This window comes from Crinia signifera, chromosome 4 (assembly GCF_055691185.1).
Source record: "Crinia signifera chromosome 4, ASM5569118v1, whole genome shotgun sequence".
NCBI lineage: Eukaryota > Metazoa > Chordata > Amphibia > Anura > Myobatrachidae > Crinia > Crinia signifera.
Genome location: NC_139220.1, coordinates 31,027,942 through 31,055,512, shown reverse-complemented (window position 1 = coordinate 31,055,512; position 27,571 = coordinate 31,027,942). Strand labels below are relative to the sequence as shown.

Sequence of the window (27,571 nt, the reverse complement as noted above, 5' to 3'; positions counted from 1 at the left end):
CCCGGTGCTGGGGGTGGGGGGTACCTGTTGCGCCATCTGGGGAGCGGGCAGGGGGGTCCATGCTGGCATCTGACAGGAGCCTGCAGTGTACCTGCGGCGCTGTGTATAAAGCTGGCGGGGGGGTCCCTGCAGTGAATAAAAAATAACTAGCGCTATGCGGTGGCTCGGGAAGTGCTTCTGTTTTAAAAAAACACTGTCCGCACGCTGATTGGCTGAATCTCAGGCAATCAGCGTGCGGCCAGCACCGCCGCATATCCCGGCGGATAGCGCTAGTTATTTCTTATTCACTGCAGGGACCCCCCGCCGCTAGCTTTATACACAGCGCCGCAGGTACCCACGCGGCAAGGACACCACTGTAGGCTCCTGTCAGAAGCCGGCATGGACCCCCCTGCCCGCTCCCCTAACGGCGAAGCAGGTACCCCCTTTGCACGGGGGGGCGAGGGGCGAACTGCCGCCCTCCAGTGGCCAGCGCCCTAGGCAAATGCCTAGACCTGCCTAGTGGTGGTACCGGCTCTTCCCCCACCCTTCAAATTATAAATTACATTAGACTGTCAATCACTGATAGTCTTATGCTGTCCTTGCATCCTGTGTAGCAGGACGTGCTTGCAAATGTGCAAAGTACTAAACCAATATCCACCAGTAATGCGTATCCACCATGTAGTACAGTATGTGGGGGACAGGCTGTTTCCAGCCCCCCCCCCCCCCCCCCCCCCCTCCCCATTTCATAGTAGAGTTCTAAGCACACTAGAGATTTTCAAAATAACCCATCTTTGTAAATCTGACTCTGGGGCAGCGCTATGGGCAACTGTAGCTTTTTATTTGTTCTGTTTATCTATTCTAAGTTTATTTATATTTTTTTGTTGTTTTTATGCAAATGTACATTACTTTGAGTTCTAGTCATTTATTATTATTATTATTATTATTATTATTATTATTATTATTATTATTATTATTATTATTTTTATTTCATCACTTGTATTTTATGCCCACTTGCTAACATGAAGAACTTCTAGCTTTTCTTTGCAATAAATGAAAGATATCCTGAAAAATATCTAATCATAATTAATGTTATTTCCTCTTTAATTAAAGAAGCATGCAAATTGAATAAGATTTTTAAAACAATAATTATAGCTTGCTTTTAAAGTACATTATTATCATGCAGCTGAATATATTATTATGATTAAGGAACTTTGTTAATTTGAAATGCAGATTAGAGTGTCACACTGTGCAGAGCATCAAAACAGACATCCCTCTGTTATTGTACCATCTCTTATACAATGTCATCTGATGTTTAATCAATATGTCTCCGCAAGCAGAAATGTACTGTACTGCTTCGCTCTCATAAAAGCAGCAGAGGAAGTGTTGCCATAATTACATCTGTTCCTACGGCCTAATTCATACTTGAACGCAGGGCAAATTTGTTCTCAAAATAGGCAAAGCAATGCTGCACTGCAGGTGGGGCAGATGTAACATGTGCGGGGAGAGCTAGATTTGGTTGCGATGCGTTGCAACTAAAATCTAAATTGCCGTTTAAAAATTAAGCAACCAGAAGTTACACTGCACAGAAACAAAATAACTCACCCAAATCTAACTCTCTCTGCACATATTACATCTGCCCCACCTGCAGTGCAGTATGGGTTTGTCCATTTTGAGAACAGATTTGTCCTGCAATCAGGTCTGAAATAGACCCTTAGTTTGGGTGATTAGCTTTTTCTGTGGACATTATAGAATAGACAATAGCAAGTTTTGGCATGTGGCATTTTACAACGAAGTCCCTGATTGGTTGGGAGGTCAATGGAGGTAAAAAATCCCAGGTAAAATAACAAGTTCATAGTGGAAATGAGTGGAACTGTTTTGCAGTCTGGCTTCATACATAAACCTCATTGTGCAGTATTTATGATTGGTTAGATGGGGTTAAATAGTGTTAATTACACCTGGCAATGGGGACAAGCAAAACTTGTGTCCCATGTGGGCTCCAATTAACTGAAAATGACTGCTGATTGCTCCACCCACTCATCCGGTGACCCTCCCTTACTTTTTTTTATAAAGCACGTTGCATGAAAATACTGTGTATCTATCTAGAATCGAAATACAGTGATCACCCTTATTATATATGGTGTGCCCAAATAAAAAGGAACCTTTTGGTCTAGCCGCGTTGTATCTAATCGCAGTAGGTTAATGTGGCCTTTTACCACTTTTTGCGCATGTGTAGCGAATGGGTTTGCCTCAGTTTCTTCATTCTTGGAGGAAATTGGATAACAGCTCTTCTAGAGGAATCCGTTATGCATCCTACCACGTAAAACAACAATGTGATTTCATAGTTTTTTTTATTTTTAATAAATTGCAAAAATCTCCCCAAAACTTTTTTATGTTGTTATTTTGGGATTTGTGTGTGTGTGTGTAGAATTTTGAGGGAAATAATAAATTTATTCTATTTGGGAATATTACTGTAACATAACAAAATGTGAAAAAGTGAGGCGCTGTGAATGCTATATACTGCGTTCTCTTTATACAATAGATTGGCTTAATTGACTTAAGGCCTCCATACCTTAGTAAGATTTGGGCTGATTTCACCCGATCCCGATGGATCCGGCTGAAAAATTGGCCCTAATCAGATCCAGCTCAATGCACGGTCCCGTGCACATCGCGTCGGACCCTGCGCATACAATTTAGCAATAACAATGCATTGGGTCCGATCGATAGGTGTGTGCCAGTGATAAAGCACCGATGGCACACACCTATGTCCAGGGGCAGACAGCGGAGGGTGCTGTGTAGTGGGTGGGCAGCGGTGGGGGGGGGGGGGGGGGAAGCAGCTCCAGAATAAAAAAATTCAAAAAATTCAAAAGACTGGCCGACCTCCCATCTCAGTTCTCCTGCTCCCTGTTGCTGTTGCAGCTATCCGGGAGTTTACATGCAATAAATCAAGTGCCAAATCATAAGTGAACCTTCTGGGTTGCTCAAGAGGAATTCGGTCTGACTTGTACTTAGGACAAGTCTGACTAGTGTATGGTGGACTTTACAATAATTGCTAAATTGCAATTGCATATGAGTACACCCAACATTAATATTTTATATATTTTTTTGAGATGTAGCGCAATGGAATTTTGCATGATAAAAAAACTATGTGTACGGCAATGTAGCACTTCATATACAGAGTCCGACACATTTGCATACAGATGTACAGTACTGTACAAATGTTTGTGCATAACTAAAGCCAAAGTATACAGTCTGAGGACTTAAGTAATGCAGTTTGGTTACCAAGAAATCCAAATCCACACACATTTTGTGGATACAAACAGAACCACAATCCAATCTGGATCCCGCTGGGAGATTGGAACTGATCCGGTTATATTCTTCCCATTATTTTTGGAATTTATATTTTAAAGCCAAATTTTGAGATTTTGATTGCAAAAAATTTCATCATTTTACGTGTTTTTCATTGATGTTTATCAGTGATTATTTTTTTTTTGTTTTTTTGGTGCTTTCTAAAGCAAACCAACATTCAAATCTGAACCAAAACATTGAGGGTGGTTTTTCCAAAACTAAACCTAAAAATACACTTATAAATTGGTACCAAAACAATATGGGGGCTGCTCTTCTCTATTGAAGACACCTGTATATAAATTATGCCAGAACTTGCTTTGGACTGAAATAATATACACAATGATCTAATAAGGCTTTTAGGAAAGTTGCACTAATTGTAATAATAATAATAATAATAATAATAATAACAACAGTAATTTATCGTGATGGAATCTTACCCAATCATAATGATTCTTTTCTTTTAGAGACAAAATTTAAACTTTAAATCATTCATAAAATAATATTCATGATGCTAAACCTTGCTACTGCATTTGGAGTTACTGCAATAAAGTGCACAATGCACTTGAGAATAGATGAAAATAAAAAATGATTAATAAAGGGTAGTGAAAATACCTAGCATGTAAGGAGCTGTAAGATTACCTCTCTCAAGGCTGGTAAATAGCTATAAAGTCACATACAATCTACAACTTGTTACAAGGATTTCTACTAATTTATTTCTCATAAAAAGATGATAGGAATTCCTGTAAGTTTAACTTCAATTTTCCATTTTCCATGGCGCAAGGTCATATGGAAATCTGATGGCAAACTTGTGAAAGATGCGCAACTTCAAAAGAAAATAAATATTTTAATTGGTCATAAATATTTAAAATCAGTGTTATATCACATCTCACAGATATTCATTGTGAAAAAACATAGGAAACTTCAACTTTTTGAAACAATATTTTTTACAAAATTACCTGGAAAGTATTAAAAAAAAAATTGCCGAATTGCCCATTTCATTTGCAAAAAAGTAAATATAATAGAGGAAAATTTTGGATTTTTTTTAACTGAATAAATAAGTTGAAAATATTTATATATTGAGACTAGTTTTATAATTGTAATATGTCTACTCATGACTACAAAAAACAAGTCTAAGCCCCTGCATTTAAAGAAATTACTATTTTGTGAACGTTCAGTGATAATATCTCTAAACTAGATATTGAATATGACATGATACATGTTATTTATGATCCACACTTGTGTATTTTAATTACTAATCAATCCACAGAGTTTGTCTATATTTAACTTTTTATGAAGCTACAAACTGTTTTCCCCTACTGACCTGTTTTCAATAATTCGCACCCCACCGCACAAATGTCACATGAAGTCCACGGCCATGTACATTCTCGTGCACATTAGAAGTAATGCTTGGCTCTAATTACATTTGTTGACCAATGTCCACCATCTCTAGTTTATTCCAGCTAATCATTAACTTTGTTTATTATACAAATAGGTCATGGAGAGTTAAAAATCATTAATGGAAATTGCTAAATGTATACATATGCCAAGATAAATGGAGGCAAGATGTTGTTATTGCAAAATAAAATATAACATAAATAAAGTTTTTATTTATATTAATTTCCGAAGAAATAACCAAATAAAATAAAAAGAATTTTAAAATTTAAAATTTTTTATAACGGCCATTTATGAAGATTCTAGTAAGATAATATTTTATTCAGGAGTTCAAAATAAGTCAAAATCACCGTAATAAAATCAGAAATTGATCAACCAAACTCTTGCATTCTGTAAATATTGATTATATTCATATAGTACAAAGCATTTTTACATTTTGGGTATTTGTTTCCTAGCACGGCACCAGAGATAAAAATTGTATCCATCGGGACCCCAAAAATCGCGTCGATCAAATCGCATGCAACCAAATCGCATGCGATGCGATTGACACAATTTTTACATTGGAATCAATGTAAAATGGTCCCTGAGACCTGATTTTACATTGGCCCCAATGTTAAATGCCCCCCAGACCCCAATTTATATTGTTTCCCAACCCTCATGGGTCAAATGCCCCCCATTGTTAACGCCACCCCACAATGAACGCCAACCCGAAGCGTGGCGAGCGCAGCGGTACGCATCCTCCGACCTTTTCATACCCCACTATCCACGTCGGCGTGGAGTTGATTATATACAGTGTGGCGAGCCCTGCGAGGGGACGCGCATTACTTCCACGTGGATAGTGGGGGTATGAAAAGGTCGGAGGACGCGTACCGCTGCCTATCGCGGGCTCGCTGCGCTCGCCACGCTTCGGGTTGGCGTTCATCGTGGGGTGGCGTTAACAATGGGGGGCCATTTGTCATGTAAAATACCCATAAGGGTGGGTATACAATGAAAAATCGGGTCCATTGGCCCATTTAACATTGTTCCCTATGTGAAATCGCGTCGGTCACATCGCATGCCTTAACTTAAGGCATGTGATGGACGCAGTGGATGCGATTTTTTCAATGTCGGTAAAAAGGCTAAAAATAGCCTTAAAATCGCGTCGCTCGCGTCCATCGCATACCTTAAGTTAAGGTATGCGATCACCTATGACGGGCGCCGTGCTAGGAAACAAGTACCAAATTTTGTTTTAAAAATTTTACTATGACAGGACTAAAACTTTATAGGGTAATAAAGTAGTGAGATATGGATTTTGGGGTCTCTCTATATATACAGTAAATAAAATTTGTTCATCCTATGTATAACTTTTATATGTATTGTAGAGCTACAAGTTGACTATTAGTTTATAAAAAAAGTATTTACTAGAGTTTCTTTCCCATTCATTTCAATGGACTATTCCTTTCAATAGTGGTTGCACTATTGAAATGAATAGGAAATCTCACTCAACTATTTTGGTTTTGGAAATATTATATAAATAGTGACTAAGAAATTGATTACGCATTTGACAGGATCTATGTAATGTAAGAATAAGAGATATCTGCATCTGACTTGCCTATAAAAAGAAAAAAACAGCACAAAAAGCAGCGCTACCAATTAAAGATGAGTGAATCAGATATCAAAAAGTAACAACAATTTATTAAAAACAATAATTAAAAATACACATATATAGCAGCATTAATTATCCCATAGCATATGCATCACAAGTGGGCGCAAATGAAGTGTGTGCACATAAACATTTGAAATAATGGCAATAAAAGGTGACCAGATCTCACGTGTCGGTATTATACCCCGTCCGGGGTGGAGGATTAAAGTCCCGCACTGTCCACACTAGGTGGTCCCATATGAATTGGCGGAGTCCAGATTAACGGCGGTTTGTATTCCTGTGGGCTCACCGAGGGAGTGGCTGTTGTTATATGAGCCTACCTTCAACCTCGCGGCCAGATATCCAGGTAACGTCCAAGTTGGTGATGAATTAAGCCGTGGACTTCCAGGTGTTGTTTGGGAAAGATGGTGGTCAGGTAATTGGGCAGGAACCTCCAAAGTATAGGTTGAGATCTTGGTATCAAGGGGGGGCCAACGCGTTTCGCTGTCCAAACGTCAGCTTTGTCAAAGCTGACTTTGTCAAACCTTGACAAAGCTGACGTTTGGACAGCGAAACGCGTTGGCCCCCCTTTGATACCAAGATCTCAACCTATACTTTGGAGGTTCCTGCCCAATTACCTGACCACCATCTTTCCCAAACAACACCTGGAAGTCCACGGCTTAATTCATCACCAACTTGGACGTTACCTGGATATCTGGCCGCGAGGTTGAAGGTAGGCTCATATAACAACAGCCACTCCCTCGGTGAGCCCACAGGAATACAAACCGCCGTTAATCTGGACTCCGCCAATTCATATGGGACCACCTAGTGTGGACAGTGCGGGACTTTAATTCTCCACCCCGGACGGGGTATAATACCGACACGTGAGATCTGGTCACCTTTTATTGCCATTATTTCAAATGTTTATGTGCACACACTTCATTTGCGCCCACTTGTGATGCATATGCTATGGGATAATTAATGCTGCTATATATGTGTATTTTTAATTATTGTTTTTAATAAATTGTTGTTACTTTTTGATATCTGATTCACTCATCTTTAATTGGTAGCGCTGCTTTTTGTGCTGTTTTTTCTATATATTTTTGGGGACTGACCCTCCCCATTCAAGCAGCTGCTTCAGATTGAGGTCACAACACTTTAAGCGCTCCTATGAGTATACACACTAGTGTCTACTCAAATTCTTTTGCCTATAAAAAGTACAGTAAGCATCAGAAACATTTTTTATTAGAGATATGCAGGTTCGGATTTACCCAGATCTCAAAACAGGATTATTAAAAAAAAATTTGAAATGGGTATAGATTCTAAAAACACACTTTTGGGGGAAATGGACAACAAGGGGGTATATTTACTAAAATGGGAGTTCTATTTAAGATGGGATGTTGCTATGGGCAACCAATCAGATTATGGACCAGATGCACTTAGCTTCAAAAGTGATCAAACAGAGAGTGATAAACAGCCAGCCAATAAGCTCCTTCCTGCCATGTCACAGACTGTGTTTGAAAAATGTCAGGCAGGAGCTGACATTGGGATAGCATTGCAGGGAGGGACCTGGCCTGCTGACATACCCATGCTGGCCACAGGAGTTCAGTTTAGCTGAAATAATCCCAATGTATGCACTACAGTAAATTAGGGGTAGCCAACTCTGGTCAACTACCAACAGGTCAAGTTTTCTAGGCCACGATGTATTGGGTAGGCCCCTGATCCCTTGATGGTCTGGTCGGGGGATCAGGGATATTAAACATGTTTCAAAATCCAGATCCCCGATCATGGTGGGGATTGCGGAACCGGGACATTTTACATAACTTTATTTTCTCCGATCCACAGACGGATCATCGACAGCCAAGGATAGGAGTAGATATAAATTATATATTATCCTATAACATCCAATTCTAGGTAATGTGCACTTAAAAAAATAGTGTATATCTAACATACTGTATACAAAGACGGCATATTTGGTGAGATTTGGAGCAACACTTTGTAAATATGTAATATAACCATTTGTTACAGGGCTGCAGCGTTAATAGAAGTAATTTGTTTGAGAAAAGAGCAATCCCACTGAGACAATTGGTAAATGTGTAGGATGGGTAATTTGTCTTAGTCCATTCTTTTGTGGGATTACTGTAGAGTGGTATTCAACCTGCGTTGCCTCAACAAAAAGCTCTTTCCAAGAACTCAAGTTATTCAAAATGCTGGCTCGTACTGTATAGTTTCCAAACCCTAAATAAAAATGTCTCTGATTAACAATGGCTTGGTCGCGCAGTGGGCTAGATATTAGAGTGGCAAGAAGGTTTTGGGAGGCAGTCTAATATGAACTGGCAAAATCTCTTCATGCCCCGTGGTTTACGTGAATATATTTTTGATTAACAATAATGGCTTGTAAATTCTTACAAATAAGACATGAAAAGGAAATAAAGAAAACAATAATGCGACTATATATTTAAATATAAATAAAATAATGAAACCACTGAAAAAAAAAAATATATATTTTAAAGAGTAGGCAGGACATAAAAAGGGTAATGTGAAGAGTTTATAACTTAAAGTACATCATTTATAACCCACGGAGTAGGGGTGACCAAATCGGTCCTCGAGATCTATCAACAGTTCATGTTTCCAGGCCACCTGTGGATCTGTAGAATTTGTCGGTTAGGAATCACATGTTAGAAAATGTGACAGTAATGACTACATTTGTGCACCAACTAGGTGGTCTTGTAAAAAGTGAACTGTACATTTTTCGAGGACCGGTTTGGCTAGTACTGCCATCGAGTAAAGTATGTTCTCAAAAGAGAATCCCTTATCTGATATCAGTGAAGATGTTTGGCTTTTCCCCTTTCACCTCACCCTTGTATTGGCCCCTTGGGTGGGACAAGACCCTCTACAGTATCCCAAGTGATACACAGGGATCTGGAACTCTAGTCTGTTGCAAGAGTCAAACCACTATTCAGACAGCTTGAGATGATATGATGAATATAGGCTTGAAGAATATACTGTAGGCTGGACATAAGTTGACATTAATATATACTGGCCAGTCCATTAGATCGTGCCACGACTGAACTTCTTAAACATGTTTCCTTGAAAAATATAAGAAGAGAAATCTAGGGTATTATATTGGCTTATGGCTGACATTAAAATTCGATATGCCACCATTCTTTCTCCATGCCAGTTGGCTACTGGTCAACAACCAGCTTCGTGTCCCCAGTGAGTGGAAGGTCCTAAGATGTAGCAGAAGCAACAAAACTGGTGGCCATCTCTGACCAATAACTGGTATTTATGTCCATGTGCAGTTATTGGATGCTCTGTGTCACCATGCCAAGATCCAATCTATCTAGCCCTGTGTCCCCCACAGATTCAGCCTTTATTTTTCTGTGCTCCCCAGGTCCAGACATAATTGTCCTATGTCTCCAACCAAGCATGTCTATCGATATTTGTGATCCCAGAAGATCCATCCCTGCCTGTCCTGTACCTCCCTTATAGTAGCCCCACTAGCCAATAATATTTACATCATAGTACAAAAGTGAGGGGGCCACCATTATGTGATTCAATGTTAATCTATCATCAAACCTCCAAGCTGCACAGTAATATGATACAGAGGAGGAGCCATAACCACACCTCCTTCCTTACATGGTAGCTATCCTTCTGGAGTCACTAGACCCAGCATTGGCTACACCATTGAAACTTGCCCTAACTACATGGCAGGTGCAGATTATTCATCTTATATGGCCTCCTTTGTAAAAGATTCTGTTTTCTGTACACAACCGATTTCATCAACACACCTACAACACTACCATAAAATGTCCATAAGGTTGACCACCGCCATGTGTCTGCTCAGCCAACTCGCTGTCACCCCACATACCCCAATTCTTTAAACATTTGCATGATTCCTGCTAATATATCCCTCCAAAAATGGAGGAAGTCTAGGAGGAAACAAATGCTAGAGGTCCTACTGGACAGGGAAGTGTGGTGCATTACCCAAAAGTGCCAGATGCTGGTAACACTTGCACCACCAGCAAGCTTGAAACCCTTTGCAATGAGCATAAAACCATTGTCAGCAAGCATGAAACCCATGGCAACAAACACAATACCTTTGGTAACAAGCATGAAACAACTGGCAATGAGCATGAAACCCCTATCAGCGAGCGTGAAACCCCGGGCAATGAGCATGAAATCATGAGCATGTACCACTTGGCAATGAGCAAGAAACCCCTGGCAAAAAGCAAGAAACTCATGGGAATAAGCATTAAATCCCTGGCAACCATGATGAAACCACTGGCAACGAGCATGTAGGTAAAAATGAGCATTGATGTTTAAGGGGGGGATAAACCTTTTTGGCAGGGGGTTTAAACTCTTTAGCTACGCCACTGAGCACAAGTGTCATCTTAATCCCGGGATATAGAAAAACGTTATGCTTTCGATTTATGCTTTGCCTTGGTGCTACTTATTAACTGTTACGAACTTTCCCTAGAACTCTTTATTCCATCTTAGCACATGTATATTTTTTAAACCCTTAATTGCCTTTGGAATTTCTGTAAATATGACACTTGGCAATACTCTAAGGTAACTTTGCATACCTCCCAACTGTCATGATTTTCATGGGACGGTAATGTTTTTTTTAGGACTAATCCACTGTTCTGCCCACAGATAGAAGTTTCCCACAGTGGGGGCGGGGGGAGCGGGAGCTTGCGAGACCCTCTGTTACTCACCAGTCTACTTAGCAGTGCACCGGTGAATAGATGCTGTGTGAATGCGAACAGTGTCTATTCATGGGAATCAGAGGCACTGGGGGAGTGGCACTGACCATGCTCCAATAGTGAAGGAAAATGGAGGTGTGGCTCATGGGAGGGGCATTCTTGTGAAACCACGCCCCCATCAACAAGACTGCACCAGTATCTTACATGGGTCCCCAATTTAAAAGCTGAAATGTTAGTAGGTAATAATATCATTTAATTGCATAGAGAATCTATATATAGATATATATATATATATATATGTATATATCTATCTATCTATCTATCTATCTATCTATATATATATATATATATATATATATATATATATATATATATATATATATATATATATATATATATATATATATATATATATATATATATATGAGAATAATAGATGTAATGTATGATAAAACCCACTGAGGAGCCCTTGAAAATTGTTGTTCATATGAAATAATTCTTACCATAATGTCCTCACCGCATAAACAATCCTGTTTACGTTGTACATTAACTCACTTTTTGAGCTCTCCTAATCCCTATTTTGTCATTCATCCCTCTACTTCAGGCAACTTCCATAATTAAGTCTCGGTAAGTGCCCTTGATACAAAATGTGCTAAAAACACTACATTTCTCTGTCAATGACCTGTAACAAAACAACACAATACTCACTGTACTAAAAGCCCTTTTTACATTCCACATTAACATGCACGAAGGCTCTACATCTGCTTCTAAAATACCTTATGCATGATATCAGTGTTTTGTTGTTCCAAATCCAAATAGCTGACATTCTAAACAATACAAATACATTGTGTCCACACTGAACTCTCTTTGTATAGCAATAAATATTGTACAATCATTCAAAAAAAATGTTTTGCCAAAATGTTATATTACTGTACATAGGGCCTTATTCAGGCTGGCTCGCTAGCCAGCGTACATTCACTGCTCATCAAGCCCATAAACGCCGCCCGGCTGAAATCCCCCCCCCCAATGAATGGTTGCTGACCATCGAATGATTTATCTCCCCTTCAGTAATATTAGGCAGTCTATACAGACTTTTGTTTCCGTCGCTCTTTTCCGAAGACGGGCCAGGAGCTGACATCATGTGATGTCAGCCGCCCATCTCAAGCAGGCATTGCCACGCCTGCTTCTAGAAAACACTGGGCTGCGGCATGCCCCCCGGCCCTCCATTACCCGCGAGTGTGCAACTCGCCAAAGCTGTTTGCTGCCAGGCGCATGCGCAAACCCCGACCATTGGGGATGGGGATGAATTTTGGATTGCAATAAATGATCCTGAATTGGCCCCATAGCAAGTAAAAGCTGATAAGGAATAACTGTTCTATATAATAGAAGGTGAACGCTGCTCCTCAGCTCTATGAAGGCGAAAACAATTGTTTAGTTAGGACACTAGATGGCACCCAATGGAGCAATACCGTTGTTGCTCTGTTCGGGTGTGCACAGCCGCCAGTGCTGACATTAATGTTACTTTGTCAGAGGGTTGGGTGAGCACTGAAGGCCTTATTCTAGTTGGATTCGGTATGAAATCCCGACGGTCAAAATCCTGACAGGGTCAAAATCCCGAATGGGTCAAAATACCGACATGGACGAAATCCCGACATTTAACATCCCGACAGGGTCAAAATCCCGACATTTAAAATCCTGACAGGGTCAAAATCCCGACATATAGAATGTACAGGTGAAACAGTCTACATGACTTTCGGTCAACAGGTGCGAGGTTGACATGGGTTTTTTCACTGTTTTTTTAACCCGAATGTCGACACAGTCGACATGATCACAGTTGCAAGTGAACCGCAGCCCCTCGCATCGCTCGCGATGCTTCGGGTACGCTGCTCTCGGCACACTATTTTATTCTCCCACCACGCCCTAGTGGATAAGTAGGGCATGAAATACTGCCTGTCGGCACATGTCGGCTCAAAAAAACAGTGAAAAACCCCATGTCGACATCGCACCTGTCGACCGAAAGGCATGTAGACTGTTTCACCTGTACATTCTATATGTCGGATTTTGACACTGTCGGGATTTTAAATGTCGGGATTTTGTCCATGACGGTATTTTGTCCTTGTCGGTATTTTGACCCATTCAGGATTTTGACACTGTCGGGATTTTGACTGCATCCCATTCTAGTTACCTCTTTCTGACAAATTCCTTCGTAGATGGACAAAACCATGTGCACTGCAGGTGGGGCAGATGTAACCTGTGCAGAGAGAATTAGAATTGGGTGGGATTTTACTTCAAAGTGAGATCTATATTGCAGTGTAAAAATAAAGCAGACAGTATTTACCCTGCACAGAAACAAAATAACTCACCCAAATCGAATTCTCTCTGCACATTTTACATCTGCCCCACCTGCAGTGCACATGGTTTTGTCCATCTAAGAAGGATTTTGTCAGAAAGAGTGAACTAGAATAAGGCCCTGAGAGAGAACACAAGTTTTGTGTGAACTGTGTATATGGAAAGCAATCGGTTAAAATGGGATGCGGTTAATTTCCCGGCGGTCGGGATCCCGGCGGTCGGAATCCCGACACTGGAATCCCGACCGCCGAAATCCCGAAACTTTCTCCCTCCGTGGGTGTCCACGACACCCATAGAGGGAGAATAAAATAGCGTGCCGAGCGTAGCGAGGCACCGGGCCCGCTGCGTGGCGAGCGCAGCGAGCCCGCAAGGGGGGGCGATCCATGTCCCCCCCTTGTCGGGATTTCGGCGGTCGGGATTCCAGTGTCGGGATTCCGACCGCCGGGATCCCGACCGCCGGGATATCATATCGGATCCGGTTAAAATACCTTATAAAGGCTATTCTGGGTGGATCAAGAATTTGATTAAATTGCCTGAATAGGAAAGCCATAGCCACCACCTCTACGCCCAACCATTCAATCAATCATTTGGCATCTGCCGCCATATATGGCAATTCAAAGCTGCACGGTACGGGCTGAATTCACTGCCCCCAGGCCAATGTTTGGGGTTTGCAGATGTGCTTGTGCATGGGGGCAGACGCAGGGGACCTCTGCAAATACAGGCATGGCTGCCTGCTTGGGGTGGGCAGCTTACATCACATGACGTCAGCACCCACCCCCATTTCGGCGGATAGCACGCACCTGAAAAGTATAGACTTACATTTCAGAGCTAAACCTAGAGAAAGCATGGATGGTGAGTGACCATCAATTGTTGTCAAGTTTTCACGACCAGGACCTAAAAGTGTGGACCAACTTGCCCAGTGTTGACTATTGGATACCAGATACCCCCTTGCTACAAAACTACAACATTGTGGCGGACACTGCTCCCTGAGCCCCCCAGTGGCTTATACCATCCAGCCAGCACAGTGGGAGGACCTTGTGAGCAGAAGCCTATTCCCAGCGATATTTCATCTCCTTGGCGGACACCGCACCCTGGACTACCCTTGTGGCTATAACCCAACATAGACCACTAGTGCAAAACACCAGCAAAAATCGGAAGCCTATGGATCTTTTCCTCCAACGGCCTACATTATACCGTGATAAATAGTGAGGATCAACATCGCTTTTTGAAAAAGTAGACTTCTCTGGACCAAAAGGTCACTCAACAACCGGTAAAGTGCACTTACCTGTGGCCCACTGTACCCCTATATCCCCATGTTCCCCTGGGCCATTCTACACTCCATCCACCTTCCTGTGGCGTGATTTTAACATTAGGTTCATATTATGTATTAATATTGTGCATCTTTGTGTATATTGTTTATATACTTGTTTTTATTTCTAGTAAAAAATATTACCAATTTTCCATCAAACTGGTTTAAATTCATTAAGCGCTGCTCACATGCCTTGTGCGTGATTGGTTGTGTGTTTTTTTCTCCTTTGTGCGTCCGCATGCCAGTGGATGTGTGCACATCCACTGGCATGCTAGTGCGGGTATTCACTCGGCAGGCGTGCTTGCTAGGCAGCACCTATATACGCTGCTTAGTGAGCAGGTGTGAATCAGGCCCATAGTGTATTCAATGCTGCAGGACCCACACTGCACATGCACTGTAACGGTCCAGTGCATGTGACTGGTGCCGGCCATAGGTACACTATGACATGCTGTCAAGTTGCATTGGAACCTGAATCAGGCTCCACCTACTAGGCAGGGTGTATAACAGTGAGTACATATGTACCTGCTTTATCAGTAAATCAACTCCACCGGTTAAGTAACTTGGTTGTTTGTAGGTGTGAGACATCCGCTGGTGTGTACAGAAATTCTGCCACATTCTGAAGTCTGTATACACATTTTTCCAACAAGAATGAACCGACTTATGGGCAGCTTAGAAACTGTTTGGTAACATCATCACATTTTGCAGAGACTGTTATGTAAGATCTCTTGGTAATTACATGCAAATTCACATGTGGTTGAAAACTTTTTACAATTCACTAGAACATATTAAAAAGCTCGAAATCAGGAGATCATTCCGAAGACAGCTGTTCCATCTGGTGAGCACATGAATTGATGCTTGATTGCTGATTCTGCATTGTAAATCTGTGTTCTGCCAAAAGCAGATGTAGGGAGGTCATGACATACCCCACACGCAGCCGCACTTCACCCTCTGCATTATATACAAATATAACTCATGCTTTAATATCTTAACATACTGCACATTTGGCAGATTTGTGGTAAGACCCATCATCAACACATTGGCAGGGCCGGATATTTAAGTAACAGGCCACCCATAGGCACAACATTGTGTGACCCCCCCACGTACCTGATGATGCCCCTCCCCTTCCACATACCTGCTGATGTAGCCATCATAGTCCCAGGTCTGGAGGAAGCATCCTGTCCTCCCCTCCTCCCCAGTGCAGGAGATGTCACTGCTGCCACTGCAGCTGGTGCTCCAGTCACTTCTACTGCCGCTGCCATAGTGCTGGTGGGATATAACCCCCCCTCCTGCATTTCTCTGACCCCCCGCGACCCCCCCTCCTGCAATTCACCCCCCCCAGCATTTTGTTGGACCCCCGTCCCCCCCCCCCCATAATTTGCGGACCTAAGTCACCACAGACTGACTTACAGATGAGCTGCTCTAATTAGAGAAGCTCCTGGTGACCTGATCGCCATACACCGTCCCCCACCAGCCTGCGCCGCCCCCCATGCCCCCAACCAGCCTCCGACAGCGCTATGGATATGTGTCGTGCTGGTGGGCTGGTTGAGACTGCCCCCTTTCTCCATTGAAATTCATCTTATTCACAAACAGAATTCACAAGCAGCTTCTGCAGATTAAAATGATATGCAGCATGCCTATATTCTGTGTGACTGAATATAGGCATGCTGCATATCATTTTAATCAGCAGAAGTGGTTTGTGCATCATGTTCAATCTCATATAGTTAGAAATCTCACCGTTTTCATTACATGGGATCTTTTCATATTTAGTAAATTTACCCCACACTCTTTTGATGAGCTATCTGACCCTGTATAGAAAGCTCGAAAGCAGATGCGGAACTACCATCGGTGAAGTAAGTGCAATGTAGCGGAGGCACCTGAGGACTGCTGCCCCTATCACTAGGGTGGCCAATCCGGGGATCGCCCTGAATTCGGACATCTCCTGGCCAGGATGATAGTCAGTTTAGACTTTTTTCTGCAAAGGGGAGAAAACTAATTCGATAGTCAGCAACCATCTGTACACATCCACTTGCATACATATGCGGGGATTTAAATGTCAGGGGGGACCGGCAAGCCCTCGGGTGGCATTTACTTGCTTTGCTAGGCTGTGAAAATGTGCAGCCTAGCGAGCATATCTGAATAAGGCCCTTTGCTTATTCCTTCTCCTGAACAGTGAACTCAATGTAATGCTGCAATTATCACACAATAAAAGCAGCTTTCAACTCAATAATCTCCTGTTTTTAGAAACTCACAAGGTTGTGCGAGAATTTGTTTTTAAATTTAAGTTTCACAGCAAAAAACATTATTTCCCGTATGGATATTGCAAAGCCTGGGGCTAAACCGCAGCGGAACCTGAGCAGAGATGAGGTCTATAATACAGCACATTTTGAGATTATATTAACACTTACAGTGCATTGCAAGAGAATTGCTACAATTAACTATGCAGAAGGGTAATTACCAGTTCAAACAGGCCCCAAAGACAGTCATTTTCTACCTAGGTGCAATGTCCTTTCCTCGGGCCATGGGTAACACCGAAATCTTTAGAGTGAAATTAGGTTGGAAAGAGATAAAACATTTTAAATGCAACCTTTTTTAATAAAGAATATTCCTGAGTACAGGCAGATTTTTTTTTTAAATAGATGATGTTATCTCACTGTGTATTTCACGTCTTTGTATCACATCATCGTCCGATGGAAATGTTTAGTTTCTTACTAGAATAAAGAGAGCGTGATGTCTATGGTACTGCTAGGAGGTGCAGTCAGCCACAGAAGCGATATTGATGGCTTTCAAATAACTGATTCAAACTCGCAGGGGAGGAGAAGTGCCCCCTTGGGAGCAGGAGCCCGGCTGCAGATGACTCCCATGGTTACTGTACGCCTCGGAATTGATGCAGTTCACTGGCCAGCTGTGTCAAGAACTCAATATAATTAGGGTAAGCACCCCTTGTTATTATTATACTGCTGGCACTCCTGCGCGGCAGACACAACAGCCACCCCACAATTCCAACACCTTTGGCACTTCTGCACTGTTGACACCATTGTCACCCTCAAACTGCGGACACCTCCACCACCCCTGTGCTACCGACACCACTGACAACCCCTGTCACAGGAAGTGTACCGTCGGTGTATGCAATGCATACTGTATCCTTCCCACACTATATCCCTCACTCTATCCAACCTGCTCTGTATCCAATGCTGTATCCAACCCATACTGTATCCATCCCAAATTGTATCTAACCCAAACTATATCCCTCACTGTAGCCCTGATCTATATCCCGTGCTGTATCCAACCACACTGTATCCATTGTAAGCATTGTATGGAGCCAGCACTGTATACAAATTACTCTATATCCCGCACTGTATCAACCCATACTGTATTCATCAAGCATTGTACCCAACCTGATCTATATTCCAGACTGTGTCCAAACCACACTGTATCAATCCCGCTCTGTATCCAGCCCGCACTGTATCCAACCTGCTATATATCCTGCTCTGTATCTAATCCACACTGTATCCATCCAGCATTGTATCCAGCCTGCACTGTATCCAACCCACACTATATCTCACATTGTATGCAGCCTGCTCTATATACCACACTGTAACCAACCGCACTGTATCCAACCCATATTGTATCCACCCTGACCTGTATTCAGCCTGCTCTATATGCCACACTGTATCCAACCCACATGGTATCCATCCCACATTGTATCCAGACCGCACTGTATCCAGCCCACACTATATTCCACACTCTATCCAACTTTCTCTATTCAACCGTGATGTATCCAACCCACACTGTATCCATCCAACATTGTATTGATCCTGCACTGTATCTAACCTACTCTATAACCCTCACTGTATCCAATTGCACTGTATCTAACCCGCACTGTATCCTGAACTACTGTATCTAATGTACATTGTATTTAACCCACAAGATATCCACCACTGTATCCAACCCAACCCGCACTATATCCAACCCGATCTGTATCCCGCACTGTGTCCAAACCATATAAGAATGCAGTGAAATAGATAAATCGCAGAGCTGCATATTAATTGGTCATGAATTGACTTCATCACTGTCCAGCTGACTTATATCTCTTTGCTGGCCATTCATAGCTGTGGGTATTGGTTTGTGGCAATGGATGGAACTGAGCGGGTGTGCGGTGTGGGATGGACACAATAAAGCTCATACAGAGCTACTCGATATAAGGCAGATGGGAGCAGGACTCCCACACTGCGGTCAAGTGAAATAGTTAAAGTGCCACTAGACTATTGTTGTTGGGCTGCCATAGTATCCTCACACATTGTATGCATTTAGGCTATTGGGTGGCATGCATCATCATTTTCATAGAAAGCTTTGATTGTGAATAATGCTTTTATGCTACTTTGGAATCATGCTTTTACCATTTGATGCTGACAGATTACCTTTAAAGTTAGAAGTGTGGGATTCACTCTTCCAATTAAAGCTGATAAATGACGAACCAGCTCAAACAAAGTAAAATTTAGCAGAATTTAACTTTACATTTTTTTTATTAAATCTAAAATTTAAAAGTATTTTGCAAAATTCAACTAACCTGTTTTGAGAAACACTTTTACAGATTTCAACACTCGTCTTTATGAAGTGTTAGCAGATGCTGGAAGTTGAATAACAACCGAGCGAGAACCAATGACAAACTACAGTTTCAAAAATACCGTTTTCTGCACTCCAGAGGTTACAGTAAACAAGAAATTCTAGTCTAAGCCAGGCAAGGGAAGGGTTTTTGGTGTCTGAAGTGGGGAAGGACAAGGAGCATGGAAATATGACAGAGGAGGTGGTAGTCTTGGCTCGAGTCAATGCAGAAGTGTTGAAAGTAGTGTACTGTAAGTACAACTACTGGTCCTTTCAGATAAGTAGGACAGCACAGTAGTATTGCGTAGAGTGATTACAAATGCTTAAAGAGCCATCAAGAGAAAAATTTCCTCACAAGAGGAAATTAACTTAATGTGCCATCCTTCTGGCACGAGTAGGATATCTGTACGGTATGACTGCATTAACAATGATCATGAATAGATCTGTCTATATATACTGTAATTGTTATGATTCGGCTCCTGGCTAAGCGGACAATAGAATCATTCGGAGGAGAGGCGCTGAAGATGAAACTTCAGCGCCTCTCCATCAGTGTTATGGTGACGGGACTGCCGGTTTGTTACCTGGGGACTACTGCGGACTGAAGCGGACTGATCTTCGCCGGAGGACCTTGGTAAGTAGGATTTACTTCCACAGGTCCCCCAATGGATTTCTACGGACCCTGGACCCAAGATCGCCGGACCCTGGACCCAGGATCGCCAGACCCAGGATCAGCAGACCCCCAGACCCAAGATCAGCAGACCCCCGGACCCAGGGCTACCTACGGGCTCAAGAAAGGTAAGTATCAGTATGTGTGGGCTTTGAATGTAATAAAGCTTTATTACTGTGTGTCAGTGTGTGTTTTTTTTTACTATTTCTATTACTGTGGAGTTACAAATGCCAGCGGGCCCTTTAATGCCCCGCATGCTGGGACTTGTGGTTCTCCAAGTCCCAGCATGCGGGAGAGGCTTGCTGGGACTCATAGTCCCACAGTTTTAGACAATGGTTTATAATTCTATTTTTTTTACACTTTATCAGCCCGGTACCCAACGCCCAGGTGTACCGGGGACAGCACCAGGCTTCAGCCTGGGCAGGTAAGTTCTAGAGGGCGGTTCTTCATTGGAGGGGTCCCCACTCCCCCAGGACCCCTGCCCAGGCTGACTGGTCAGTAGGGATGAATTCTTTGGCCGGGGGGACTTGTATAAAAATAGGGCATGCAAATAGGGCAGGGGAGACAGGTCAGTAACACAGGTACTGTGTATTGATACTTTATAACTGAAGTCTCCTTGATAAGCCTCTCCGTGTCTTGTGGTTAACGTTTGGATGACTATCGAGTGAATAAGAAGAGGACTGAAGAACTTCTCTCACAACTATTCAGGACAACGCAATAGTCTTCACAATTTCTGTACAAATATTGTCTATTGGTGTGGTAACACTTGGTAATGACTGTGCAGCAGCCCAGGGGCGCAAGTTTCTCCATATTTGCTTTTTGTTTGTATTGTTGGGCCTGGGGCTGGTTCTTAAAATACGGGGGAGCCTTATTCATTTGGTCCCCCGTATTTTGGGAACCAGACCCTGCCCTGGTGCCTGGGGCTGCTTTTAAAAGTCAGTGAAGCCCTATGTCGAGGTTTCCTGATTTTTTTTAGAACCAGCCCCGGCTCTTTGAGCCTGGAGCTGGTTATGGCCATGTGGGAGGACCCCACACTGTTTTTTTTTCTGTTTTTTTTTACACTGAAGCCTGCACAGATCTGACTGATCCGTGCAGGCTGAAGCCAAATACGCCTGGAAAATGAAGCGTATTTTCAAGGCGTATTTGGCCGGCAATTAGCGGGCGTATCCCTCTAATTGCCGATAATAACCGGCCGTATTGAAAATACGGCCGGTTGGTAAATTAGGAATCACCATTCTTTTGAATGGTGATTCCTATTGGTATTCTGTCGATGGCGTATACATTTGTATTTGTAAAACCAAATACGAATGTGCCATAAATATGAATACTGTTGGACGTATTTTCGGGATAGTAAATCCCGAAAATACAAATAGGTATAAAATAGGCGTATTTTTGGATACGAATACGCCTATATTATCCGAATTAGGCTTAGTAAATTTCCCCCGTTACCTTTTACCCCAAAAATGTAACAGCTACATAATGTGGGATAGGTGAAATGAGGGAGATTGCTAATCTTATAAGGGAGAGGGAGATTGTTGCTATTTCGGGGAGTCTCCTGCAGAATGCAGGAGGGTAGGCAACTATGCAACTACAGTATATAAAAATACCCTTATTATATTACACTCCTTGATGTAGTCTACGTGGCCTGCTACGGTTTGCACTTTTTATATAACTCCCGCAAGCGTCCAAGGTACAGACAATAAAATAGCTATTTTATCTGCTCCATATCTGACAAAGTGTATTGAATCTCAAGCCACATTATGCGAGATAGCCTTGAAATGATTTATCCAATCCATTAGTTTTTTGTCATCAGGCATGACAATAACCATAATAGCTCATTCAAATAGTGCTAAGGTAAAAAAAAAAAAGGGAAAAAAAAGGGAAAAAAAAAGATTGTCTTAATCTTAAGTAACAAACTATAATCACTAGTAAAGGATAACAATTTTTTCAAAACATTTGCATTTCCGAGAACAGAGTCTGACCTAGAAAAATGCATTTTGCAGAATCTAAAGGGCCCATTCACTTGGGTGTGAATACTTTGCTTTATGCATGGAAATAGATATTTTCAAACCAGAAAAAAATACAGGTTTAGATAAACAGTTCTCATTTCCTTACATTCATCAGTTATGTGTATAACAACAAAATTTGTCACAATTTGTTCTGGTCCACTAAACTGAATATTCACATGTTGTTCAATGCATTGAGTAATCATATTTTACATAGAGCTGCTTGCCCAGAAACCTAATTTCATTCTATCTCCGGCCAAATTTCACTGAGCTATTTTTTTTATAGCTAGGAAAATACTATTACACTGACAGAAACAAAGAATGGACATTGATTTGCATTATTTAAGACCTTCTTTTCTAAAACGTAAAACGTATATATATAAATGCAGTGCCAGATTATGGTCCACAAGGGCCTATTGTGTGCCACCACCGGGGGGGTGTGACTAGAGATGGGGGGGGGGGCATGACCATTGCTGTAGGGGTCTGGTCTACAAAGGGGGTGTGGCCCGAGTGACGGACTGTGGCTTATTACCTCAGTTGCCCTCCCCATTATGCTTAAATCAACATTTAAAAAAATGGCGCTCGTTAACATGGGGAAAAAAAATGTTTGATACAGCAATTTCATACTAGTACAATATATTTATAAAATGTACACAATTGTGTAAAGAAAGCTTGCCATACTATCCCTTCACACTGGGATACGCATGAAGTATGCAGGTTCTGTGGCTGATTAAAACCAGGTTAAGGCTTGAAGTCAGCCAGCCACAGAACCTGTGTAATTCATGACTGTCCCGGTATACTATGGTAATCCTGACATAAATGCAAAAAGTAATAACTAATCTATGACTTATTAGTGCATTGAACAAATCCAATTGAATGCAGTCATACAAATGCTAATGAATAAGGGCCAGATGTATCAAGTTTCAAAAAGTGGAAAGTGATACACAATCAGCCAATCAGCTCCTACCTGTCATGTTATAGGCTGGGTTTGAAAAAAATTACAGGTAGGAGCTGATTGTCTGGTTGTTTATCACTCTCCCATATATCATTTTTTGAAAGCTGATACATCTGGCCGTATATATATGTTTAACCTAAAAAAAAGTTAGCCTTCTTAAGCAATTGATATAGGGTCTCGGTACCTATAATTTCATTACAAAAAGCACCTAATCTATATTTATAATTTGTATCCCAAAGCATTCAAATGGCCTATTCTACAGTTGAGCCGAAACCCCAACAACAGCAGTCTTCGGCAGTAATAAGAAAGGCACCTTTATAATACTATGGGCAGCTGTAAGTACTGCTCATACCAAATTACTGTATAGCAATGAATCAGATTCTACTTCTTATTCTTATTTATTTTGCACCTTCTAGAAGATAATAGAATCTGATTGGTTGCTATGGGCAACATCCCATCCTCAATAGAACTGCAATCAGTAAATGTATCTCAAAGAGTCCGGGTGCACCAGCAGCATGAGGGCAGATACCTCACAACTTTTGCTGGCTGGGAAGAGGACTAAATTTGTGCCCCTAAGGTGCATGCATAAAAGGGGGTATCGGGTTGGAGCTAGGGGTAATGACCCATGATAGTGGCACTTTCCATGAGGCCGAGCCCCCATGTTCACCACTGTGACAGCATGCCCAGCGCTCTTTGAACTTTTGGCATACTCACTGTCCCTCTAGTCCGCTATATACTGTAGATGCTGTGCATGTGCACAGCATCTATACACCACTGCTCTGCAAAGGAGAACAGCAAAGGTCTCCCAACTGCCCCACACCCGGCACACTGCGACCCGCTAGTGGGACTGCAGGACAGTCGGAAAAAATGGACTATCCTACCAAAATTGTGACAGTTGTGAGGTACGGGGTGGTTTCAGGAAGGATGAGGACCTTGTCCATAGTGCTTAGGTCAATGGTGGGGTTCTAGCAGTTGCCTCCTCCCCTTCATCATAGATAATGGTTACCATTGGCTTTCTTGAATAAAGATAATTACATGGTAGTGAGGGCAAGACCCGTTAAACTAAGGAGCCTGTGACTGATGAACTTCTATGGTCCTGGGGTGGATTAACTTTAAATGAAACATGGTGGCCTGCACTGTCTCAAAACTCAAAGGAAAATATTTCTGCCTATACTACAGTATACCCATCACAGAACATCAATAGCTGCTATACAATACAGAGAGCATCACTGCCTGCTATATACAGAGCGCATCTCCAACTGCTATGGTTACAGGTAGGAGGTAGGACATGATGTAACTCTGCCCTGTGCTGATCCCGTTCCCCAAGCTTGTGACGGCCACCACCAAGACCAAGGAGGAGCAGAGCAGCATCTGGATCTACGTGGGTGGTTCTATGGTGGCATCGGGCAGCACTGTAGGGTGCAGATTGCCTTTCTACACATTCTGCAATCCAAATGCTGGTGCTATGGGGGATTGGCAGTGTTACCACATTAGCCCAGGTGGCAGCAGCATTTATGTCCCCTTATTTATGGCCCTGACCTGCATAGACATATACCATAAAACCCTCATAAAAAACATAAACCTGGGACAGAAGTAATCGCATCCGGAAATGTTTACAAATAATGTTGTCAAAGTATAAAATAAAATAGTCTTTGCGGACAGTATATAAAAGTGTCACTCTGCTGGTGGTGGGCAATGGGATTTTTTAAGGAGCTTCTCCTGTGACCCTTAAAATATATGCATTTATGTCCATGCACACAATACAGATGCAATTACTGACGACATTCATTCAACTTTGCATAGAAGCCCTAAAAAGTCATTGCTACAAGACCTCTTCAAGAAACTGTTTTCTTAAGCAGCTTCGGAACACAAACATAACATCTTATCAGTGGACAATGTAAATGTTTATAATGACATCACCATATATTCAGGGCAAGGGCCATTGAGACTATTGTAGCAAGGGAGGAGGGTGTGGCTACAGGAATGGGTGTGGCTTCACCTCTTTGTCCAGTCTCTAATTTATGTAAGGTGCGTGCTGCTCTTACTGACCAGTGTGCATAGTTGCAGCTTCCCTGCACTACCAGGCCGCTATGGAGAACTGGGCTATGGTAATCCATTCCCATCCCACCCCTCCTGGCACTCCTGGCCAGGGCTAACTTTGCTGATAAGGGGTCCTAGGATACAGCTGGAGGGATATTTGATGTAGGAGACCAGATACAGACAGAGACACAGCTCTACAATGTATATGGTATGAGTGGACAACTGAAAATGTAATGGGCTGGATGTACTACCAGCAAGATGCGGTTAAACCGGCAAAAATGTATGTTTTTGGAGATTTATCATCAAACTCTCCAAAGCAATACTTTCCGGACTTGAACCCAATAAACAACACCATCTGCAGATAACGTAACCTATGGAAGCCAATGGGCAACTTTCAGCAGTTCATATCTTCCCACGGTTTTGAGAATTTGAATTTCAGATCCAAATTTTAGGTTTTTAAATTGAAAAAAAAAAAATGACATGATTTTAGCTATAATTATATATTTTTAGAGATTTTTAGCAATGATAAACAATTTTGTTAACCAAACTAAAAACCGATACCCAAATCAAAATACTTGACGGTGGTTTTGCCAATACCAAAGCACAATGAATTCGAACAAAGACTAAAACACGTCGGTCCACGGACATCTCAACTATGCATGCAATAACTAGCGAAATGTAGAACATGGAATACTCGATTTATGATACATCCCATCCAATTTAAGAATCCTTCATGTTTCATTATGTAAAGTACATAAATACCAGTACATTGACTAATAAAAAGTCATGCCGCAGCAATCTGACATGGAAAAACACAGAATAACCCATCTACATTTCTAAAATACAGGAAAATCTATGTTTGTTTTTTTTATGTTTTTCTCATCCGAGTCATTTTAGCTTCAGAAAATAACAGGAGGAAGACAGAATGGATATAAGGCTTTAAAGGAATGTAATGGGGGTAATTGTGCTAGATACAGTACCATCACAAGTAATCACGGTATTTATATTGCTTAAAACGTGCACCCCAAACTTCCATAGCAACACGATAGTGTGATTATAAGATCCATTGTTACAAAAGCTAAAAGGTTTCCAATTACCTGTCTGCAAAACCAACGAGAGAAGGGAGAGACGCATGCATTTTCCTCCTGCCTGTCGTTTTGGGCTTGCAGCATCTTCCCTAAAATACATTAATTGGATTTTAAACAGAGATATGAGACATGCTTCTCTGCAAGGCTGCTATCTGGCTGTCAGTACGGCTCCCCGTACATTCACACCTTCTCCAGGAGAAGAGAGCCCAATGTTTCCCTCTGGTCTTTTCATAAAACATATCGGTAAAACATTAATTTTATTTTTGGTAATTATTTAATATAACAATCATACTGTATGTAACGAGCGTGAAAGGCTTCATGCACATTGGGTATTTGTGCTGAGCGACCAGTGGCAGCTCCAGCGGGGGAAGGGGGGGGGGGGGTTGTGGCGCAGCACAGTTCAAAATTCAAATAGGGGAGAAACACCAACTGCCAGTGAGTCAGATTGGAATGAAAGTTGGTGGTAGTGGGTGTGCCCCCCCCCTCTCTTGAGCCCTTGAGACTGGAAAGGAAATATACTCACAATATTATTCCAGTAGAATGCTAGTGTAGGGATTTGTTGAGATTGATGTCCCTTGACATCAGGCTGCCGCCTTAATGTATCGATCAAACTATGGACGAAATCCCCATACTCTATTTGCCCGATACAGTTTGCAGTGCTAGGGTAAGCGCTGACAATACCTGTTGTAGTGCACAGGGCTGGAGACAGTCTGAACGGGCCTGTTAAAATTGTGGGTGTGGCCTAATCACAGCAGTTTGACCACAACTCTTTTAAAAACATTCAGGAGGGGATGGAGGGTGCTTGGTGGAAGGGATCCAAGGAGTGTGATCAGGTAGAAGGCTAACCTCCATGCAGGTATGGGAGACTGCATGATTTCCGACACTCGACTGTCGGTAATTTGAATACCAACAGTCAAATTAGTGTTGGATGCTGGTGAAAATGGCCGTGATTCTGAATGGAGGGGCGTTCCGATAGTCGTAATCCCACCTTGAATAACCCCCTTAATCTCTCTCCATGTATATATTTTCAAAAGCATTTGGCATAAATATTTTCTTGCGACTTTTAACACATCTCTGTGTACTGTCATTATAATGTTACACGGTACTGACCTACCAGGAATATGACACACAGATGGAGGAGATTTCAGGTGACTTTCTGTGATGCTCAATGCTGCAGTTCAAACTGATTGGTTCTAATTAGAGCACTGAGTGACATAAATGCTGGAATGAAACCTTTTTGTTTGTATACATCGTAGGCAGTAATGGCTAAAACCCATAGGAATCAGTTATAATGTTCTCAAGGTTTCCCAGGTGATGGATCAGGCATGATCATGTATTGGATATGGCACTAAAATACCTGTGGGAATGGGGCATTGGGTTGACTCCATTTAGGTTGACCTGCATTAGTTCGACCACTGAAGGTCAACAGGGCTTCGGTCGACATGTGAAATAGGTCGACATAGCTAAGTTCAACAGAGTTGGAAGGTCAACACAAGCATTAGCTCCACAATG

The 27,571-nt window shown here is 42.0% G+C and overlaps 1 long non-coding RNA gene across 3 annotated transcripts in view; it reads right to left on the bottom strand.

The window, feature by feature from the left end:
• LOC146072269 (uncharacterized) overlaps positions 1-26,235 on the bottom strand; it is a 167,751-nt gene extending 141,516 nt beyond the window's left edge. For all 3 annotated transcript variants that reach the window (XR_014473019.1, XR_014473020.1, XR_014473018.1), the window contains exon 1: positions 26,069-26,235. This is a non-coding gene — a long non-coding RNA (uncharacterized LOC146072269). The remainder of the gene's footprint in view (positions 1-26,068) is intronic.
• Positions 26,236-27,571: the final 1,336 nt, after the last annotated feature.